Raw genomic sequence first — 13,695 nt, 5'->3', positions numbered from 1 at the left:
CTTCCTTAACAAGTATTATTCTTAAAAGTACATTACACACTAAATAAAACCATAATTACTACACACAACTTTTAATGGCGCAGCATCAGAATACATTCAAAGCTTCAATGGATTTATGTGAAACACCCAAAGGTGGCAGCCATAATATAAAGCCACCGCCTTACTGACACTCATTCTTTTTAAGAGGGCTTAAAAGCACCATCTTCATTGTACAATGTTCACTTATTTATTGTAAATGTTACATATGCACGGACTGCAGAAATTTACACTAATGTAATCTTATGGCTCATGCCTAAATATAAAGAAACAAAATGGTTATTTTGAAAGTACAAAATACTCAGCAACAGAAGATACCACTGTGTATGAAACTACCAAGTGTTTACTGATCAATTGAACTTGATAGTCTTTTACAGACACATTCCTACACTTTATACCAAATAAAACACAATTGCATTCTTCTATAGCTGATGTTGCTGGCCTTATAACAAAGCATAACCATGGACTTCCCATGAGCAGCACCTGAGACTCACTAAGGCACAGTGTCTCAAAACTGGCAACCTTGGGACTGAGTCTCTGCTGGATTTCAGATCCTGTCGGTTTTTGATTTGGGCAGGGTCAGGTTGAGTCAAGTGCCACTCGGACTACTCGTAGAGTGCGAAAAGACCAGTGCGTGAAGTCGGCACAACACTGCACAAGGCAGCACTAGCCCATCAAGCAAGTTGTTTTACTTTTCTATTAATAATAAAAATTCATGCATGGCAGCTTAAAAAATGTTCTGTTTTCAAAGAGCCGGATTTGAGACATTCTACCTGTAACATGTTTTAAAAACACTTCTATCGTACCTTTCTTTGATAGTGAAAACTTATCGGAATAGTGCCCTGGGATCTTTTACATTCCATAAACGGGGAGATGGCTTTGTCTGACATCTCATCCAAATGACTGACTTTATCCCCTCACAGCAGAGCAGCACGGCTTTTAAAGAATACAACACCATTATAAGAAGTTGCTGTTTTTATCAACTTTCTTTAAAGTGTTAGTTTTTTACACTTCTACACACACATGCACACACAAATATACATACTAATCTGAAGATTCACGCTAGAAACATTAAAAACTGTAGAACTGAATGGAGTGAAGGACAGCAAAATAAATTAAATGTAAAAGCAAGCATGGGGGTAGAAAGACCAGTAAAAAGGAAAGAAACCCAAGCGCTCAAACAAAGAACTATTAATGGATAGATAGTAAGAAGAAAATACCTTCTCAAATAACCCGAAGTAAAACTGATAGAAGTTTGTTTTCAAATCCAACCCTCCTTGGTATCGAACCTGTGGGTGAGCTTACATTGAGCACTTGAATCTCTTTTCTACCCCGACATCATACAGCTTGTGATTACTGTTTAATTCACCTATATATAGGCAATTGTGAAGTGAAAAGTTAACAGGAAATAGCTGTAGAATATTTGAAATGCTTGCTAAAATAAATCTCGAAATAAAACAAAAAAAAATCAAATCAACAAGAGGGCTTTCCTGTTCCTAGGACATTTGTGCTTCCAAGGCTTCCTGAACTTCTGTGGATACACAGTAATAAATCGACTCTGGGAAAGTTCAACTATAGATCCTGATGGTGTCAGAAGCACATTGATTATTTTCATACTTCCTTAATCATTTAAGCAGATGCATTTGACAAGAGCCGCTGACTGCATTGCTCCTGCATTGTATTTACCAACAAAACTCATTGCAATGATTCCCAATAAAACAGATCAGTTTATTTATGGTTCTCAATTGTGCAAATTAAGGTAGCGCCAATCTCCCATATATATAATATATATAGTTTAAAATAAATTTACAGCCCCCTATAATGAGTGAAATCTATTTCTGTGAAATCTGTTGCATTAGAGCCATCACTCAGTCTCAAGTTACTGGGACCACAGGCTGCTGTCAGACTGAAGCCTGCAAACTTAGTTACTCCCACATTGTTGATTGACAACTCTAAAGGTAAACAAATATAAACATTACACTGTTCATCTCAGTAATTAAACGGAACTGAGGTCACCATGCATAATATAAACGAAAGCTGAATGATGGTGAATGCAGTCAACAAATTTATGTACAGGAACATGCACTCTGGTAAGGGGTGTGTGTGCGAGCGAGAGAAAGAGAGAGAGGAAGAGAGAGAAAATGAATGTGAAAGAGAATATGCCTCAAAAAGATATCTGAATGCACCTCTAATTGTACAGAAGTTTCATAAAATATGTGAATATACACTTACATTACAGAGGATATACTGCTCAGGAGCAGGCTATTCGTCCCGAACTGACAATGCCAATGTTTGGTTCCACTCAAGCCTCCTCCCATCTTTCCAAATTTAAATATGTCATCACATCCCTCTATTCCCTTCCTCATATGCTTGTCCAGCTTCCCTTTAAACCTATCTACACTATTCTCTTCAACACTCCCTGTAGTAGCAAGTTCCACATTCTTACCACTCTTCAGGTAAAGGTGTTTTTTCTCAATTTCAAATTGGATTTCTGGGTGACTATTTTACATTGATGATGTATAACGGCTTCATAAAATGTCAATCTACTTTAACACCCAATACATTTTTTTGAACAAACACAATCTAGGAAGATGATTAGAACATAGCCAGCGAAGTACGGTCGCTACTTTCTCTTTTCCATTTACAATTTACGAATAAGTGATGGGAAATTTTGAGATTGTGGAAGACTTCACATTGGTGTATACAACTACAGTTCAGTTATTCATGTGAGCACCATAATTTTACAATAGTCTGACCGTTATACAAAGTTGCAAAATGACATTTATTTTATAGTGCTCTTTTATGACAAATCAAACAATCAGTAAAGAAATCACCTGTCTCAACTTGTGAATTGAATTGTTAGACCCATTCTTGAATCAAAATCATTGCAAACATATTCAACATTGCTTTGAGTAATTATTAGAGTTTCCTGCATTGAGCGTCACTCCTACCAGAATTTTGTTCCATTAAAAAAAAGAGGCAGCTGAACTCAAACATTTTTCTCTCTATTTGAATGTTTCCCCACTAGTCAGTGCTTCCTCCTATAAACACACAAATTCCACTCCCAAAAGTCTTCTACTAAGGCTCTGCCACCACCTCTATAACTTAGCATCTAGATGCTGGAAGATTGAAGAGGTCAACGTTCTCCCTCCCTTACACAACAGCACCTCTGCTGTCATGATTGGGGAGCTACTATGTGTGGGGAGTTGCTATGTGAGGAATCTAGAGTACGAAGCTGCAACTATCTGACAGTGTAACGCCACACACCAGATCAACAGGCCATTTTGTCCTGAGCCAAATGATTGTGTGCAAATATCCTGCTTGCCCAGCCACATATACTAGAGAAATGTTAGGAGGTATTAGAGAAAAAAAAATGGGAGACAACACAAACTGATCTGGATATTTAATGTTGCGTGCCAAGGTTAAAAAAAAGGTTAAATTTTAAGCTAAAATCAGCAGTTCTTATCTTCAATGTACAAGCTCTCAAGGGGATGGATTGCTCCTGTATCGATTCTAGCAGAGATCAAGCACAGCAAATCCACACGCAGTCCGAAGCAAGGACAACAGAAAAAGAATCCAGAACAAGTTTTGAGAAATTCATGTTAGCAGCAGAAACATTAAAAGTTTTAAAAGGCCAATAATATACTGCAAGCGTGTACCGTTCTGGAAAAAGTAGATTTATCCCCAAGATTCACAACACTTGAGTTACCCATGGGAGTTACTGAGCACAGGCTAAGGAAAGAGACAAAACATTCAAGGAAAGGTCTAGCTGGTCTGCATCTCAACTCCTCATGTTTGATTAGAAATTACTAATGGATGAAGCCTGACAACCCAAGCTTGTGATTCAATAACATAGCATGGAAGGGGTTTTGGGAGGAGGGTGGGAGTTGGGCGGTGAGGGTGGGCAGGTGGACGAAAAGCATATTAAAAACTAAAACAACCTTTTTAAAAGGGCTAAGTAAGCGCATTAGGAATTGCATGTGTGAAATTGGCTGATGCAGTGGTCATGATGGCGATTTAAAAAGCACATTATGGTTTAAAATTTCAGTCAAAGTCTACCGATTCAAATGAAAAGGGATGTAAAAAGTTGAAATAAAAACTGAAAATGCTGGAAAAGCTCAGCAGGTCTGACAGCATCTGTGCAGAGAGAAACAGAGTTAACTTTTCAAGTCCGCACAACTCTTTTTCAGGGGGATGTAAAAATTTATACTCTCTTATAGCTAGTAGTCATAACTTTTCTTTTAAAGATGTTCCCACGCTACAATGGAAAGCAAGAGGAAAAATTTAACTGAGCCTTTTAAAACAAAATATGCCAGCCACTTCCACAGAGGCCTCAGTCAATCTGCTGATGTCAAGAGAATGGCAGCTCTTCGTAAAACAGGAAAGAGAAATTATTTTAAATTTGTGAAGAGCCTTGATTAGACAGCATTTCAGACTGGTCTGCATAGCGTTGGTCTCCTTAATATAGAAAGGATATAGAGGCACTAGAGAAGTTGCCAGGAAGATTGACATGGATGAAACCAAGACTGAGATGACACAACTATCAGGAAAGGCTCAACTGGCTGGGGCTCTATTCGCTAGAGAAATAAAAGATTTAAGAATTGACCCAATAGAGATCTTTAAGATTATCAAGCAGTTTGGTAGGGTAGATGTACAGATGCTGTTTCCACTTGTGTGGGAATCCCAAAGTAAGGGCCATAAATAGGAGGTAGGCAATAACAAATCCAATAAGGAAAGAAATTTCTTTACTCACAAGATGGTGGGATGTGGAACTCACTACTCACGTGAAGCAACTGAAGCAAATAGCTTAGATACATTAAACAGAAAGATAGATGAATATGAGGAAGAAAGGGAGAGAACAACATCCTGTTAGGGTTAGATGAAATGGGGTAGCAGGAGGTTTGCATGGAGTATAAATACCAGCTTGGACCCAATGGGTCAAAGCCCATTTCCGTGCTGTAAAATCCAATATAATTCAACGTAACCCAAGAACCAATCCAGAGCCGCCTAACCCAGGGAGTAGTTTATCTGCCTGCATACTCAGCCAATGACTCCTTGAACTTAGGGGAAGTATATTATCTCCTAAGCCAATCCAAAGTCACAGGTCCTATTCTCATTGTTGCAGAGATAACCTGGAGGTGTCAAGGTCAACAAAGTGGTTAAGCAACAAGTAGGGGGACTCAACTCTAGAGGCTGAGGTTTATCACTCCCAACGCTTGCCAGTCCATGGTCTACCAGCTATTAAAGTTAATGAAAATCATGGGCTGTCAAAAGCAAAAGTAGAAAACTCTAGCTTGTGTGTTTCTGCGGGGAGAAGGAGTCACTGAATTAATTGTTTACATTGCTACGTTAGATTTTCTTTTTCAACTCCCTTTAGAATTTTCATTATTCAATAATGTAATGCAGTAAGATGTTTCTGAGTACAGCAAGTGGGGTTGGGGAAGACAGAACAATTAAATGTTAAAACAGGAATTCAAAAGTAACAGGAAAGCAAAATAAAGCCTATTGAAGAGTGTAGGAGGGCATGCCAGGAGCAGCACCGTGGCATAACTAAAAATGAGGTGTCAACCTGGTGAAGTTACAACACAGGTCTACCTGCATGCCAAATAGCAGAAGCAGCAATCAATAGACAGAGCTAAGCGATTCCACAACCAACTGATCAGATCTAAGCTCCGATGTCCTGCCACAGCCAGTTGTGAATGGAACTGTGCTGGACAATTAAATAACTAAACAGGAGGCAGCTCCACAAACATCTCCATCCTCAATGATGTGACAGCCCAGTGCATCATTGCAAAAGAGAAGGCTGAGGCATTTGCAACCATCTTCAGCCAGAAATGCTGAGCAGATGATCCATCTCTACCTCCTCCTGAGGTCCCCAGCATCACACATGCCAGTCTTCAGCCAATTCACTCCATGTGACATCAAGAAAAGGCTAAAGGCTCTGGATGCTGTAAAGGCTATGGGCCTTGACAACATTCCAGCAATAGTACTGAAGACTTTTACTCCAGAACTAACCACTGCCTTAACTAAGCTGTTCCAGTACAGCTACAACACTGGGATCTACCCAACAATGTAGGAAATTACCCAGGTATGTCCTGTCCACAAAAAAGGACAAATCCAACCTGGCCATTTACTGTCCCATCAGTCTACTCTCGATCATCAGCAAAGTGATGGAAGGAATCTTCGACAGTGCTATCAAGTGGCACTTTGACAGCAATAATCTGCTCACTGACACCCAGTTTGGGTTCCACCAGGGTCACTCAGCTCCTGACCTCATTACAGCCTTGGTTCAAACGTGGACAAAAGAGCTGAACTCCAGAGATGAGGTGAGAGTGACTGCCCTTGACGTCAAGGTAGCATTTGACTGAGTGTGGCACCATGGAGCACTAGCAAAACTGGAGTCCATGGGAATCAGGGAAAACTCTCCACTAGTTGGAGCATACCTAGCACAAAGGAAGATGGCTGTGGTTGTTGGAGGTCAGTCATCTCAGCTCCAGGACATCACTGCAGGAATTCCTCAGGGTAGTGTACTAGGCCTAGCCATCTTCAGCTACTTCATCAATGATCCTCCCTCCATCATATGGTCAGAAGTGGGGATGTTTGCTGATGATTGCACAATGTTCAACATCATTCGCAACTCCTCAGATACTGAAGCAGCCCTGGATAACATTCAGGCTTGGGCTGATAAGTGGCAAGTACCATTTGCACCACACAAGACCCAGGCAATGACCATCTCCAACAAGGGAGAATCTAACCATCTCCCCTTGATATTCAATAGCATCACCATTGCTGAATCCCCCATTATCAACATCCTGATGGTTACCATTGACCAGAAATTGAACTGGGCCAGCCATATAAATACTGTGGCTACAAAAGCAGGTCAGAAGCGAGTAACTCACTTCCCAAATCCCCAAAGCCTGTCCACCATCTACAAGGCACAAGGGAGTGTGATGGAATACTCTCCACTTGCCAGGATGAATACAGCTCCAACAACACTCAAGAAGCTTGACACTATCCAGGACAAAGCAGCCCATTTGATTGGCACCCCATCCACTGCTGGCGCAGAGTGGCAGCAGTGTGTAACATCCACAAGGTGCACTGCAGCAACTCACCAAGGCTCCTTCGACTTCCAAACTCTCTACCATCCTGAAGGTCAAGGGCAGCAGATGCATGGGAACACCACTACCTGCAAGTTCCCCTCCAAGCCACACACCGTCCTCACTTGGAACTAATCGCCGTTCCTTTACTGTTATCAGGTCAAAATTCTGGAACTCCTTGAACATACACCACATGGTCTGCAGTGGTTCAAGATGGCAACACCACCTTCTCAAGGGCAATTAGGAATGGGTAATAAATGCTGGCCTAGCCAGAGACACCCAAACCCCATGAAAGCACAAAGAAAATCTTGACACCAATACACATAAGGTGACATTAGGGAAGATGGTCAAAAGCTTGGTCATAGAGGTTTGAAAAGCATTTTAAAGGACGAGGGGTACAGGAATTTAGGGAAGGAGGACCAAAGCTTCGGCCCTTAGCAGATGAAAGCACACTATCGATGGTGGGGAGTTAAAATTGGGGATGCTCAAGGGGCCAGAATTACTTGAGCGCAGAGGTCTGAGGGTCTCGGCGTTAAAACGCTTTAATGTAGTTTATTGTATGAAGCATTCTAACCCTCCTTCCCTATTGACATGGTGCACATGGACTTCCAAAGTTGACAGCAAAGTGAGAGCCCAGGGAATAAAAAGAACAGTGGCAACATGGAAATAAAGTTGGTCGAGTGACAGAAAACAGAAAGTAGTGCTGAACGGCTGTTTTTCGGACTGCAGCAAGTTCCCCAGGGATCGGAACTAGGAGCACTGCTTTTCTTGACATATAATAATGATGTAGACCTGGGTGTACAGGGAGCAATTTGCAGATAACACAAAACTTGAAAGTACTGGGAACTGTGAGGAGGTGATCAACTTCAAGAGGACACAGTCAGGCTGGTGGAATGGGCATACATGTGACAGGTGACATTCAACACCGAGCTGTGAAGTGATACATTTTAGCAGGGAGAATAAGGAATTGAGCGGGGCTGGTGGGGGCGGGGGGGCTGTTGGAGCAGAGAAACCTGCACGACTCATTGAAGGTGGAAGGTCAGGCAGAAGGTGAGGTGAGATGGGGTGGCAATGGTGTAGTGGTATTGTTGCTGGACTAGTAATCCAGAGACCCAGGAATTTCAATTCAATAAAAATCTGGAATTAGAAAGAAGTCTAATGATGACCATGAAACCATTGTCAATTGTTGTAAAAACCCATCTGGTGCACTAATGTCCTTTAGGGAAGGAAATCTACCACCCTTACCTGGTCTGGCCTACACGTGACTCCAGACCCACAGCAATGTGGTTGACCCTTAAATGCCCTCTGAAATGGCCTAGCAAGCCACTCAGTTGTAACAAATCATTACAAAGTCACAAAAAGGAATGAAACTGGATGGACTACCCGGCATCGGCCAAGGCACCAGATACGACAGCCACAATCACAGCCCTGTCGATCCTGCAATGTCCTCCTTACTAACATCTGGGGACTAGTGCCAAAATTGGGAGAGCTGTCTCACAGACTAGTCAGGCAATAGCCTGACATAGTCATACTCATGGAATCGTACCTCACAGATAATTTCCCAGACACCACCATCACCATCCCTGGGTATGTCCTGTCCCACCGGCAGGACAGACGTGGCAGAGGTGGTGGCACAGTGATATACAGTCGGGAGGGAGTTGCCCTGGGAATCCTCAACATCGACTCTGGACCACATGAAGTCTCATGGCATCAGGTCAAACATGGGCAAGGAAACCTCCTGCTGATTACCACGTACCGCCCTCTATCAGCTCATGAATCAATCCTCCTCCGTGTTGAACACCACTTGGAAGAAGCACTGAGGGTGGCAAGGGCACAGAATGTAATCTCGGTGGGGGACTTCAATGTCCATCACCAAGAGTGGCTTGGTAGCACCACTACTGACCGAGCTGGCTGAGTTTTAAATTATATAGCTGCTAGACTGGGTCTGCGGCAGGTGGTGAGGAAACCAACAAGAGGGAAAAACATACTTGACCTCATCCTCACCAGCCTGCCTGCCGCAGATGCATCTGTCCATGACAGTATCGGTAGGGCTGACCACTGCACAGTCATTTTGGAGGCCAAGTCCCACCTTCACAGTGAGGGTACCCTCCAACGTGTTCTGTGGCATTACCACTGTGCTAAATGGGATAGATTTTGAACAGAACTAGCAACTCAAGACTGGGTGCCCATGAGACGTTGTGGGCCATCAGCAGCAGCAGAATTGTACTCTAACACAATCTGTAACCTCATGGCCTGGCATATCCCCCACTCTTCATTGAACCAGGGATGATCCCCTGGCTTGATGGTAATGCTGGAGTGCAGGAGGGCATGCCAGGAGCAACAGCAGGCATACCTAAAAATGAGGTGTCAACCTGGTGAAGCTATGACACAGAACTACTTGCGTGCCAAACAGCATAAGCAGCAAGTGATAGACAGGGCTAAGCGATCCCACAACCAATGGACCAGACCTAAGCTCTGCAGACCTGCCACATCCAGTCAGAAATGGTGGTGCACAATTAAACTACTCACTGGAGAAGGAGGCTTCACAAATATCCCCATCTTCAATGACGGAGGAGCCCAGTATGTCAGTGCAAAAGATAAGGCTGAAGCATTTGCTACAATCTTCAGCCAGAAGTGCTGAGTAGATGATCCATCTCGGCCTCCTTCGGAGGTCCCCAGCATCTCAGATGTCAGTCTTCAGCCAATTTGACTCACTCCACGTGATATCAAGAAACGGCTGTAGGCGCTGGATACTGCAAAGGCTATGGGTCCTGACAACATTCCAGCAATAGTACCGAAGACTTGTACTCCAGAACTTGCTGCGCCCCTAGCCAAGCTGTTCCAGTACATCTACAACACTGGCATCTACTCAGCTTTATGGAAAATTGCCCAGGTATGTCCTGTACACAAAAAGCGGGATAAATCCAACCCAGCCAATTACCACCCCATCAGTCTACTCTCCATCATGTCAGCTGTGGCTCAGTTCATAGCACCCTCGCCTTTGAATCAGAGGGTTGTGGGTTCATGTCCCACTCCCGGAAACCAAGAACTGTGATTGTACTCAAAAGAGTTGCAATCTGTGACTGTTGATAACTCGAAAGTGTATCAGTAAAGAAATGGAAGGGGTCATCAACAGTGCTATCAAGCTGCACTTGCTTAGCAATAACCTGTTCACTGACACCCAGTTTGAGTTCCGCCAAGGCCATTTTGCTCCTGCTCCTGACCTCATTACAGCCTTAGTTCAAACATGGACAAAAGAGCTCAACTCCCGAGGTGAGGTGAGGTGAGAGTGACTGCCCTTGACATCAAGGTAGCATTTGAACAAGTGTGGCATCAAGGAGCCCTAGTAAAACTGGAGTCAATGGGAATCAGGGGGAAAATGCTCTGCTGTTTGGAGTCATGCCTAGCACATAGGAAAATGGTTGTGGTTGTTGGGGGTCATTCATCTCAGCTCCAGGACATCACTGTAGGGAGTTCCTCAGGGTACTGTCCTTGGCCCAACCATCTTCAGCTGCTTCAACAATGACCTTCCTTCCATCATAAGGTCAGAAGTGGGGATGTTCACTGATGATTGCACAATGTTCAGCACCATCCACGACTCCTCAGATGCTGAAGCAGTCCATGTCCAAATACAGCAAGACCTGGACAATATCCAGGCTTGGGCTGACAAGTGGCAAGTAACATTCACACCACACAAGTGCCAGGCAATGACCATCTCCAACAAGAGAGAATCCAACCATCGCCCCTTGATGTTCAATGGCATTACCATCACTGAATCCCCCACTATCAACATCCTGGAGGTTTCTATTGACCAGAAACTGAACTGGGCTAGCCATATAAATACTGTGGCTACAAGTGCAGGTCAGAGGCCAGGAATCCTGCGATGAGTAACTCACCTCCTGACTTCCTAAAGCCTGTCCACCATCTACAAGGCACAGGTCAGGAATGCGATGGAATATTCCCCACTTGCTTGGATGAGTGCAGCTCGCACAGCACTCAAGCTCGACACCGTCCAGAACAAAGCAGCCCGCTTGATTGGCACCACATCCACAAACATTTACTCCTTCCACCACCAATGCATATTAGCAGCAGTATGTACCATCTACAAGATGCACAGCAGGAATTCACCAAGGCTCCTTCGACAGCACTTTCCAAATCCATGACCACCACCATCTAGAAGGATAAGGGCAGCAGATAGATTGGAACACCACCAGCTGCAAGTTCCCTTCCAAGTAACTCAACATTCTGACTTGGAAATATGTTGATGTTCCTTCACTATCGGTCAAAATCCTGGAACTCCCTGCCTGACAGCACTGTGGGTGTACCTACACCATATGGACTGCTGCAATTCAACAAGCAGCTCACCACCACCTTCTCAAGGGCAACTAGGGATGAGCAATAAATGCTGGCCCAGCCAGCAAAGTCCACATCCCATGAATGAATTAAAAAAAAAGTAGATAAAAAGACATATAGGATCCTGGGCTTTACATAGAGGCGTAGAGACAAAAAGCAAGAAAGTTATGATGAGCCTGTCTGAAACTATGGTTTGGCCTCAACTAGAGTATTGTGTCCAAATCCAGGTACCGTACTTTAGGAAGGATGTGAAAGCATTCAAGAGGGTGGAGAAAAGATTTAAATGAATGGTTCCGGAGGTGAGAGGCTTCACTTGCGTGCATAGATTGGGAAACTGGGCTTGTTCTCCATTGGAGGAGATTTGATAACGGTGATCGAAATCATGAGGGGTGTAGATGGAGTAGACTTTGTTTCATCTATACATTCACAGGGTGTAGGCACCACTGGCTAGGCCAGCATTTATTGCCCATCGCTATTTGCCCTTGAGAAGGTGGTGATAAGCCACCTTCTTGAGCCACTGCAGTCCATGAGGTATATGTACATACTATTACGATAGAGAGAGAAGAGGAAGGCTTGAGAGCCAGAGAGCACAAATTTACAGAGATTGGCAAAAGAACCAATGGGGTTCTTTTGCCAATGGGGAAAACGTTTTTATGCAGTGAGTGGTTAGGATCTGAAATACACTGCCTACGGGTGTGGTGGAGGCAGGTTTGACTGTCGCTTTCAAAGGCAATCGGATAAGTAACTGAAGAGGAAAAACATGGTGGAGTTAAGGCAAAAGGATAGGGGAGCGGGACTAGCTAAATTGCTCTTGTAGAGAGCTGGCAGTGGCTGGATGGGCCAAATGGCCACCTGTGTTATAACAAATCTCTGCAGGAAAGCATCTGATCTCTGTCCAAGCTCCCTAAAAATATACCAGCAAGACTGAGACCAAGCATTCACAGCACAGGCAACTGTGGGCATCAATCCAGTTTTGCACTGGATTTTGTATTTTATAATAATTGAGAATGGAGTTAAAATGGTCATAGAGGGGTTTTTATCTAAATGGATGTGCAGCTGCTGGGATTCAGCCACTGAAATTTTTAGCTTATGACTGACAATTTTACCTCAGTAACTACACTGGTTTGGAGCTTTTAAAATCATCAGGAAAGGATCTAGAGGGGAGAAGGGGAAACATTTTTTTTTCCACTCTGTTGTCGGGATTTGGGACACTACTCAAAAAAGGTGGTAGAAGCCTATTTCATAAATAATTTTGAAAGGGAGTTGGACAGGTATTTGGGGAGGTGACATTTAGAGTTACTGGCAAAAAGCAGGAATGTGGGACTAAGCATGACTGCTCTTTCAAAGAGCCAGCAGAAGCAATGACGAGGCGAATGGTCTCCTTCTGTGCTGTGTTTCTATCATCCTAACTACCACCCAGTGCTGAGAGGTAACTATTCAATTTACAGTCTGACTAAATCTAAGCCAGTTTAAATAAGCTAATAATGAGCAAGGAGGCGAATGTACATTGTAATCACATAATAGTGGTTCTTTTTGAGCGCAATAGAGCTGACCCAATTACTCAAAGTAACAGAATATTTCTGGTTCATCAGTGACAACAGAAAGACAAAATAACCAACACAAATTGGATACACAGACTTGAGTTTTGATCCAAAGTAATCTTCTGTTAAACCAGCTCTGAGCAGCAGACTTGCACATATCTAAATGGAGGAAGTTTCCTCAAGATATGGTGTACTCATGGAACTTTACAGCACAACAATAGTCAACTGTCGGGGCTGATATCAACTCCAAGGAAGTAATCTTTCCCAAACTCAGCCTTGAAAACATTTTCCCTGAACAGCTAACAATGTTTACTTGTTCAAGTTTACAGAACTGCAAATAAGCCATTACAGATATAAACTTTAGCTGACTTTAACTGACCTGCACAGTTGAGACCAAAACCAGGCCGGAAATGAACAAAGGCCAGAGGAGTTAAACAGGGCTGCCAGCTGCTTTAGTGTTACCACTCCAAGCAGGCCACAGAGAGCACAGATTCACTGTTCAAATTTTTACATTTGTATGCATGCACGAGATGGGGTATTCAAAAGTGGGCTTATTTAGAAATAGACCAATTTGCTGCTAACTGATGTCCAACAGGTCATGACTTTTAGAATCCTTTGTGGCATCTTCCCCTCCTCCCCATCCCCACAATTTGGCTCATTAGCTCTGG

The 13,695-nt window shown here is 43.3% G+C and overlaps 1 protein-coding gene across 13 annotated transcripts in view; it reads right to left on the bottom strand.

Moving 5' to 3' along the window:
- The window catches only part of foxn3 (forkhead box N3), a 341,543-nt gene that overhangs the window by 159,394 nt on the left and 168,454 nt on the right, over positions 1 to 13,695 (bottom strand). The gene's annotated exons all lie outside the window — the stretch shown is intronic.

Source organism: Cetorhinus maximus, chromosome 18 (genome assembly GCF_964194155.1).
Source record: "Cetorhinus maximus chromosome 18, sCetMax3.hap1.1, whole genome shotgun sequence".
Lineage (NCBI taxonomy): Eukaryota > Metazoa > Chordata > Chondrichthyes > Lamniformes > Cetorhinidae > Cetorhinus > Cetorhinus maximus.
Note: the sequence above shows the minus strand (reverse complement) of the source record. Positions and strands in the feature narration are given on the sequence as shown.